Here is an 8,870-nt window from a genome sequence, read left to right as displayed (position 1 = left end):
TTTCTACCTTCAACCTAACAGTATATAATATAGATAATAACACAAACAACCAATAAACAATTCATAAAGCCCTCGTTAGTATAACAAAATATACGATCTCGGACAATGGTCACTGTAGTCTGTCTTTTCCAAAATCAACCAAAACGTACTGATAATTGTTCACACTTTGTATGTCCTCTAACCTACACAATCCATTCCAAAATTCATTATAGTTCATCACATACACAAACACTTGATAATACACGGCAATATGATACCCAAACTTACTCTCTTTTTTCTCATGGCATGCCGAACAGATCTTGACTGACAGGCGCCAACATGGAATCCACCAATAGAATTGCAGAATTATAGATTCTAACCAATGGAAAAACAGAAATGGGTGGAGATGAGTGCCAGAAAGTTTTGTCAGGGGATTTAGGGATTTCTATTTGTACCCAGCCAACTTTATCAAATGCCATAAGGGGATTAGACGTTTTTTTTCTTATTCCTGTAAATGTATATCAGTTTCTTATTAGATACGAAATTGTATTTCGTAAACTGTGAGAACGTACATGTTTCTCCAAACTGCTTCTAGAATTAGTTTTATTTCATAAGTTTAAATAGCTGGTCCTCTACGTTATTGCAATTTTCGAGTGTGGTCAGTGTTAATAAGTTTTTAAAATGCCAAAATTGCACATATCATAGATATAACCTAATACTCTAATCTTAGAAAGTTATTTTGAAAGTCGTTTTCAGGACTAAACATACATTAGGCTACGCCTTTTACTTTATACCTACAATCTCTCTGCTCAGAAATATATTGTATTTCATAAGTTTTTGAAGAAGTAGGCTACATCTTTCAACCAACAAACTGTATTACATGAATATTGGCAACAAGAATGATATGGGGTACTAGAATGAGATATTCTGAAAATTTCATAGATCTTCTGGCATTATAGATTATATATTATACCCTCTACCACCACATGATGAAATTACATCAATATTAAATATTATATGTGTTTTTTTTAATTGTTGGTTAACTTGTAACCCTTTAAAATTTTATGTATTATCCTTTTGACTAACGTGTCCCATTAAAACTGACTGACGAACTTGTGTCTCCATACTCCTTCGTTACCCTTTAAAACTGCCAGACTAGTAGTGTGTCAAACTGTATGTAATAGTTCTGTTTAGAGCAGGAATTGAAAGAAATTTAACAGTGAAGACAAGGCACGTCCTGATAATAGACTATTATAGCGGACACATAACTTTACATGAGTTATGATCCACGTCCAAATTTTAGAGATAACAAGTGGCGTTTTCTGCCAGAGAGTTAATTAGCGAGGAAACCAGTCTACTCTTACTTCGGCTTTACATGTGTGCCTGGCTCCACATAGACTACCAGATCCGACAAAATTCAACTCACCCGCTTATTAGCGACAAGAAAGATTGAGAAATTTGATCTAGCAAATTTCTAAGAAAATACTTAGTAAAAATATTTAAAACAGTTGTTTTTAAAAGATTTTAATCTCAAGCTTGAAATAACGACATTACCGAAAATTTTGTCGTCACAATTTCGTTTCCGGTTATACACTCCTTGTGAGCGAAAATCTAAAAAAATCCTCTTATTACTTTTCTAAAGAAATCAGTTCATTTCATTCATTCGTTCGTTCGTTCATTTTGGCTTTCCAAATGTAATTTTTTGTATCAATAGTTGGTTACGTCATTACCTCCAAATTATGTTTCATAGTGCTTAAAATATCATAAAAATCTTGACAGCACCAGGATTAGTCTTTTATGTTAATAGGTCTTTTGGGTTTGAGTGATAAATTCCAGCAAACAGGACTCTGAATGAACCAAAATGTTTATATTGATTGTTTGAAGTGTTTTCAGAAGGCACCTATAAACCTACAATTTTTTAATGATGTTATCTACTTAGGTTGCAGTCATTATGAATATATTTATAATATTGAGAGTATAAACACACAGTCTCTTCTTCAACTCATTAAAGACTTGACTTCTTAATGAAACTAGAGGAGATTTTGGCTCTAAGACAAAGATTTAAAGATCGTCAGTAGACATAATGGAGTGGAGAAAATAAAAGGAGTAAAATGATAATTGCAAGGTTGTAAATAAAGCAGAAAGGCCAGACAATTGGACCACACCTCTATTTAATAGAATATTTCTTTCTGTGCAAGTTATTATAAATCTAATAGAATATAAAAAAGTATAATATCATGGTATAAGACAGTAAAAAATATATGATTTCATGGTATAAGATAGTAACAAAGTATCATATGATGACATAGATAAGAATAAAGTATCATATCATGGTAGACGATAATAATAAAGTATCATTTCACAATAAGAATAATAACAAAGTATGATTTATCATACTATAAGATAATAACAGAGTATGATATCATGGTATAAGATAATAACAAAGAATGATATCATTTTTAAAATAATGACAAAGTATGGTATCATGATATAAATTAATAACAGATGATGATATATTTTATAAAATAAAAACAAAGTAAGGCATCATGGTATATAACAAAGTATGATATGTTTATAGATAATACAAAAGTATGATATCACGGTTTAAAATAATTACAAAGTATAATAATATGAGATAGTAACAAAGTATATGATATCATGTATAAGACAATAACAAGGTGTGATATAACGGTATGAGATAGTAACAAAGTATGATGCCATGGTGTGAGATGACAATAATGGTATGATAATAAAGTATTATACTATGATGGTAAAAAAGGTTAACAAAATATGAACACGGAATACGATAAAAACAAAAGGGTGATATATTGGTATAAGAAAGTAAAAATGGTATGATAATACAGTATGATACTATGATATACATATATTATAAAAAAAAGCATATTATCATGTTTTAAGATAGGAAATCATGGAAGTATATCATGGTATAATGTAACAAAAGTGTTGTATTAAAGTATAAAAAAGAACAATGCATGAATGTGTGATGGTATAAGATGAGAACAATGTATGATTTGATATGGCATTTTGGTACGGTATCATACCAAAGCATAAAACCTTGTTATAATATCATACCAAAACATGGCAAACAAACATTGCACTAGTTATGCTTAGGATGATACAATTATACAAGATGATACCTTATGTATGATATATTAGTATGGTATCAATACAAAAAATGTTTGATGTGACTAAACGATACATTACAAATTGTGGTCAAGGGCAAACAATAATATCAGAATATACAGGTCAGCTGTCTTCCAAGGAATAACTTATTCATTTAATGGAGTTCACCAATCAACAACGATGACTAATTATATAGTATATGTAGTGTTATTCTAATTTGAAATGATTAACGATTTTCGCAGCTCTGGTCAGAAAGTTAAGATATCACTTTTAGTAGATCTGGTCAACGTCGATCAGTAGCACAGACAATATTGAAACGTCTTTATCAGAGTAAGACGATGCTGTAATCGGTAAATAACTGCCCACTGAGAGTCCCACAAGTCTTTAATTGGAACTGATAGCTCTTTGAGTAGGCCATCGGTCATTAGAAACATCATATCTTCTCAGCAGGGTTCCAAGAGGGCGATCCTTATCTTTAAAATGGGTTTACAAAAGCCACATCAAATGATTTTCGGCGAAAGCATGTGAGAAATTGCTGTGGTATAAAGACTAGGTTTCTTTCTTTATTTTTATTACTAAACGTTATTGTTGATGTTAGTTGTTTATTTATCTATAGGATGTTGATAAAAACCTGATACATCAAATGACCTAATTGTATATTGGATACTAAAATAAGGTTTATAATGCAGGGTGTTTTATATCTGAAACTCAAGCAGTGAAGTTTAATAGTACCATACTGAGTTACAAATAAGCTTTCGAATTCTGCTCCTTATAGCACTTACAATACTATTTTCACTATTTAGAAATGGTCTCCTTGTAAATGAAGAAATTTAGCTCATGTTTGGTACATGTAAAATGTAATATATGAATTTCCATCCATTTCGTTGTCATTCACAACTTTATTTAACACATATGATATAATGACGTACCGCACACATATAATTCATCAAAATGTGTAATATGAAGACCTCACCACGTGCGGGCTCTCTCGTCAAGTAAAGTACTTAATGGTTTTCTCTATGTGTTAAAAAATATATAGCTACACAAAGTTAATGAATATGTGTTTCTGTAAGTTAAAAAAAGCATTTTAAAAAAAAAATTCAAAATTCTGAATATTATTATGCATTAACATATTATGTGTTCGAGAATAAGGGTATATAGAAATTATCCAACATGCTGGAATGTGGTGAAGTTGATGTCCTCAGTCTGGGGTATCCATAAGAGAAAAGGTTTTGAACTTTTGAGGACATAAAATCTATTAAAAATTGAATCTGAAAGTCATAATCTGCGACCATCTGACAGTTGACTGCAGAAGTTGATCAATTTTTGGATATGAGCACTCATATCGACAGATACGGTTTTGGTTGAACGTTTAGATGTCAGGAGATATGAGCAATTGTCAAAATTATTTCTTAGTTCGTATACAGTTAGGCCTATTTATTTAAATATATTTCGTGGAGAAAAATAATTTTCGATCTATCAAAGTTATCTAAAATACGTCTTAAGTCTATTTTCACATGCTCAATTGAAATGTATCTATTCAGATCGATACCTGATCGTATATAATTACTTAATTACCTTTATAATTTACTTTCTATCAGAAGCAGGGTTCAATGTATTTACTATATTATTGGTCACACGTCAAAGACGAATCAAATAATTAAGTACATACATTGCACCTTGATTTAGATATCAGAAAATTAAATATCAGATATAAAAATGAATAGTCAAGGTGAAATCCATTGCCTAAGATGCAAGTCTTTTATCTGAAGCCTTAAAATTGCAGTAGCCATTCCAAAGAAACAGCACAATACTATTTTCTGATTTCACCTGGATTTATATTTTCATGTACCAATTATTTGTAACTTTTTTTTATATTTAACAACCAGCTTAGGCATTGATAGTTCTCAATAGCTAGCGTTATGTTAGGAATAGTCTTAGTGAATGCAGGAAAGAACAAGATCTTCGCCAGAAAGTTTAAGATTATGGCACCAAGATGTTTCTGATTTAAGAAGTATTTATTGGCGATGATAGGAGGTTATTGTTAAAGTCAGTAGCTAAAATGACACTAAAACTCTCTAGCTGAATGATGTAAAAGTCTATTTTCAGGTTCGTTAAATTCAGATTGATTGTGATATGTCGTTCCAGTTTTGAAACCGAGAGGTGTAAAAATGTATGTGGCACGTTACGCATGTGCGTGGCAGGTTAGATAGATGGGCGAGAAGGAAGTTGATAGGTAGAAACCAGAACGGTAATAAATAGTTGGCAATACCATGGGTATTTTTGATGAATATTAAAGTTAATTGAGATTAGCATTGATTCACGATCAGTTTTACTTCTTACTGACAGTTTATTTGTCATTTTCACCATTCGAAATTCATACCACATCCACGTTTTCAAATAACCATGAGGGGTATTTCCCAAAAACTCATCAGAAACTCTGCTGGAATTCTTCCATGTACAGAAACTTCAAATAATATTTACGTCTGGCAGAAACTATGGCACCGCCCCCTGAGTACAAAAACATAATAATGTTTTATTTTAAGAGATTTTCAAAATTTACAATTAAATATTTCTTTGATCTAACTTGGACTTTATTTTTCTATTAAAACACGTTTCAAGATATACATTTCATTTACAGACCACTTTTTCTCATTGAAGGTGTGACTTGAAAATTTTGATCAAAATCTGGAAAAAATAATGAGCCATGAGCTTATATTTTAAGTTTTATGTTATAATGATGCTTAATGACGTTCCTTTTTTACAGTTTTGAAAATATCATATTTCATTACGTTAGATAACCATACAAATGTTATCGCAATATTATAATAATATTTTGTTATGTTGTATGTTTTGTTATTAAAGTTGATGTTATAATCATGTTAAAAAATAAATAAGCTATGATAATAATAATGGTGTTTGATTATGTTACATTGTACACCACAAATCTAAAAAATGATATTATAAACATGTTTAATGACGTTCCTTTTTTTACAGTTTTGAAAATATCATATTTCATTACGTTAGATAACCATACAAATGTTATCGCAATATTATAATAATATTTTGTTATGTTGTATGTTTTGTTATTAAAGTTGATGTTATAATCATGTTAAAAAATAAATAAGCTATGATAATAATAATGGTGTTTGATTATGTTACATTGTACACCACAAATCTAAAAAATGATATTATAAACATGTTTAATGACGTTCCTTTTTTTTACAGTTTTGAAAATATCATATTTCATTACGTTAGATAACCATACAAATGTTATCACAATATTATAATAATATTTTGTTATGTTATATATTTTGTTATGTTATATGTTTTGTTATTAAAGTTGATGTTATAATCATGCTTTATCATGTTAAAAAATAAATAAGCTATGATAATAATATTTTAATGGTGTTTGATTACGTTAAATAATACACCCCAAATCATGTTTAATGACGTTTCTTTTTTTACAGTTTTGAAAATATCATATTTCATTACGTTAAATAACCATGCAAATGTTATCGCAATATTATAATAATATTTTGTTATGTTATATGTTTTATGTTTTGTTATTAAATTTGATGTTATAATCATGTTTTATCATGTTAAAAAATAAATAAGCTATGATATTAATAATGGTGTTTGATTAATGTTATCGCAATATTATAATAATATTTTGTTTATATGTTTTGTTTAGTTATCAAGTTTGGTGTTATAATCATGTTTTATCAGGTTAAAACAAAAGCTATGATAATGTTTTTTTTTTAATATGATTATGTTACATAATATACAATACAATACACAATTAGCATATAACATTTTAAATAATATTATGTTTTAAGATGTTTTATAAGAGTCTTTATGACAATGATGTAACAGTTATTATTATGAGCCTGAATAATAATATTATCAATATGTTTGGCATAACAATATAATGAATAATGAATTACACTTACACAATGTCATTGAGTGTGATAAATGTTATATTATTTTATAGAAAGTCTCTATAACAATAACTTAAGTTTGTTATATTGTATTATAAAAATGTGTCTTTTAATGGTTATTTAAACAACGAATCTTTATTATAAAATACATAGAGAATGATTATGATAATCTTTTAGTGGTGTTTATTATTCTGTTATAGATCATAGCGAGTCAATATCACAATGATTTTTAGAATATTTCACAAATAGTCTTTATAATAAAAGTGGTTCTTAAAAAAAATATATAATATCATAATATTTAATAATAATATTATTATAATGTTTCACTCTGTTAATTAATACAGAGTAATAACACTCATATCAGAACCAACACCTTATAGGTAGCGGAAATTTGTCAGTGTTAGAAGCGAATATTATTCCTGATAATTTGTTGTATTTCTACAGGGTTCAAATAAGAAATCAGTAATTATTATAACTAATAAGTCAACAGCTAAATATAAACTAAATAGTGTACTTGTATAACTTTAATTCAAATCTGTTTTCATTTATTTTAGCACCTGTAACACGCGTCTACTGAATTAAAACATTAAAAATTGACACAAAACTTCGTACTTCGTCCAAATTTAACTCATTAAAGGGATTAGAGAATTTGAATTGAGAATGACCTAAGCGCTTGCTTCCTTTGCGCAAGAATTCGAAACGTTTTTATTATTTGTATATGTCAAAATAAGAATTTTCTTTTTCCGTTATTTTTAATTCAATTGTGGAATGGTAAAGTTTTGTAAGGAACTTGTTGATCTATGTAAAGCCCACTAAGAGAACTAAAGAAACAATATTTATTAGATGTCTAAAACATCTGATTTCTATTAAAAACATTTTTGTATGATGGTTGTTCAGGCGAAAAGAAATATTTATTTGAAATATGAAGGAAATGAAAATAAAACATTTTTAACATTTATGATATTAATGCTCATAGTTGTTGGAAAACGGAAATGTCGGCTTCTCCGCAATATTCGTGAATAAAATGTTCCCGATTAAAGTTTTCCTTCATAAATATTGGAAAAATTGTCATTTAAAATCAATTCAATTCGCTAATCTATGTGGACCAACAATAACATGCATGTCCTTCGATGACCATTGGCTGGTTCTTCATTCTATTGGGCGTTTGATTAAAGTGGCTGTTCATTTTTGGAAGGTTGAGTTTCTGCCACTCTGTAAAGACCTTCCCAGTTGACTCTATTGATCTTTAGAAAGAAGTGCATCTATACCAAGTACTCAACACTTTATGCTTAATATCATAGTATTAATTTAGAGGTAGACAGAAAACATTATACGCCATTGGGGACAATGAGATAGTGCCATAGAGCATAAAAATACAGGAGTCGGCGAAGGGCCAATATTTCATTCTTGTTTTAGTTTTAATTTCCTACTACGTTTATCGTTATGTCTATTGCTAATACTTCATGCCTATAATTTTAGTGATAAACGTAAAGATAACATCTCTACACAAACAAAACGTCTCGAGTAATCTGGTTTGCTTTATAAAAACCACCAAAGATAAACATAGCCGGATGCGAGCACCGTTTCTTGTCTCTTTTAATGAAGAGCAGTGCTAAAAGTGAAACTGAGGCCATCAATCAAAGCCAAAGGAAATATGAAGACGTCTAAATGGACAAGAATAGGCCTTCTGGAATGCTTTTATAATGAAGGTTTTTTGTGTTTAATGTATAAAAAGTGGTGTGATTTTATCGTTGGCTTAAAGAAGCATGTCGAACATTATCTAGTTCCTGTCCATTAACTGTGTAT

The sequence above is a fragment of the Lottia gigantea genome (assembly GCF_000327385.1).
Source record: "Lottia gigantea unplaced genomic scaffold LOTGIsca_33, whole genome shotgun sequence".
NCBI lineage: Eukaryota > Metazoa > Mollusca > Gastropoda > Lottiidae > Lottia > Lottia gigantea.
This window is presented reverse-complemented; position numbering follows the sequence as displayed.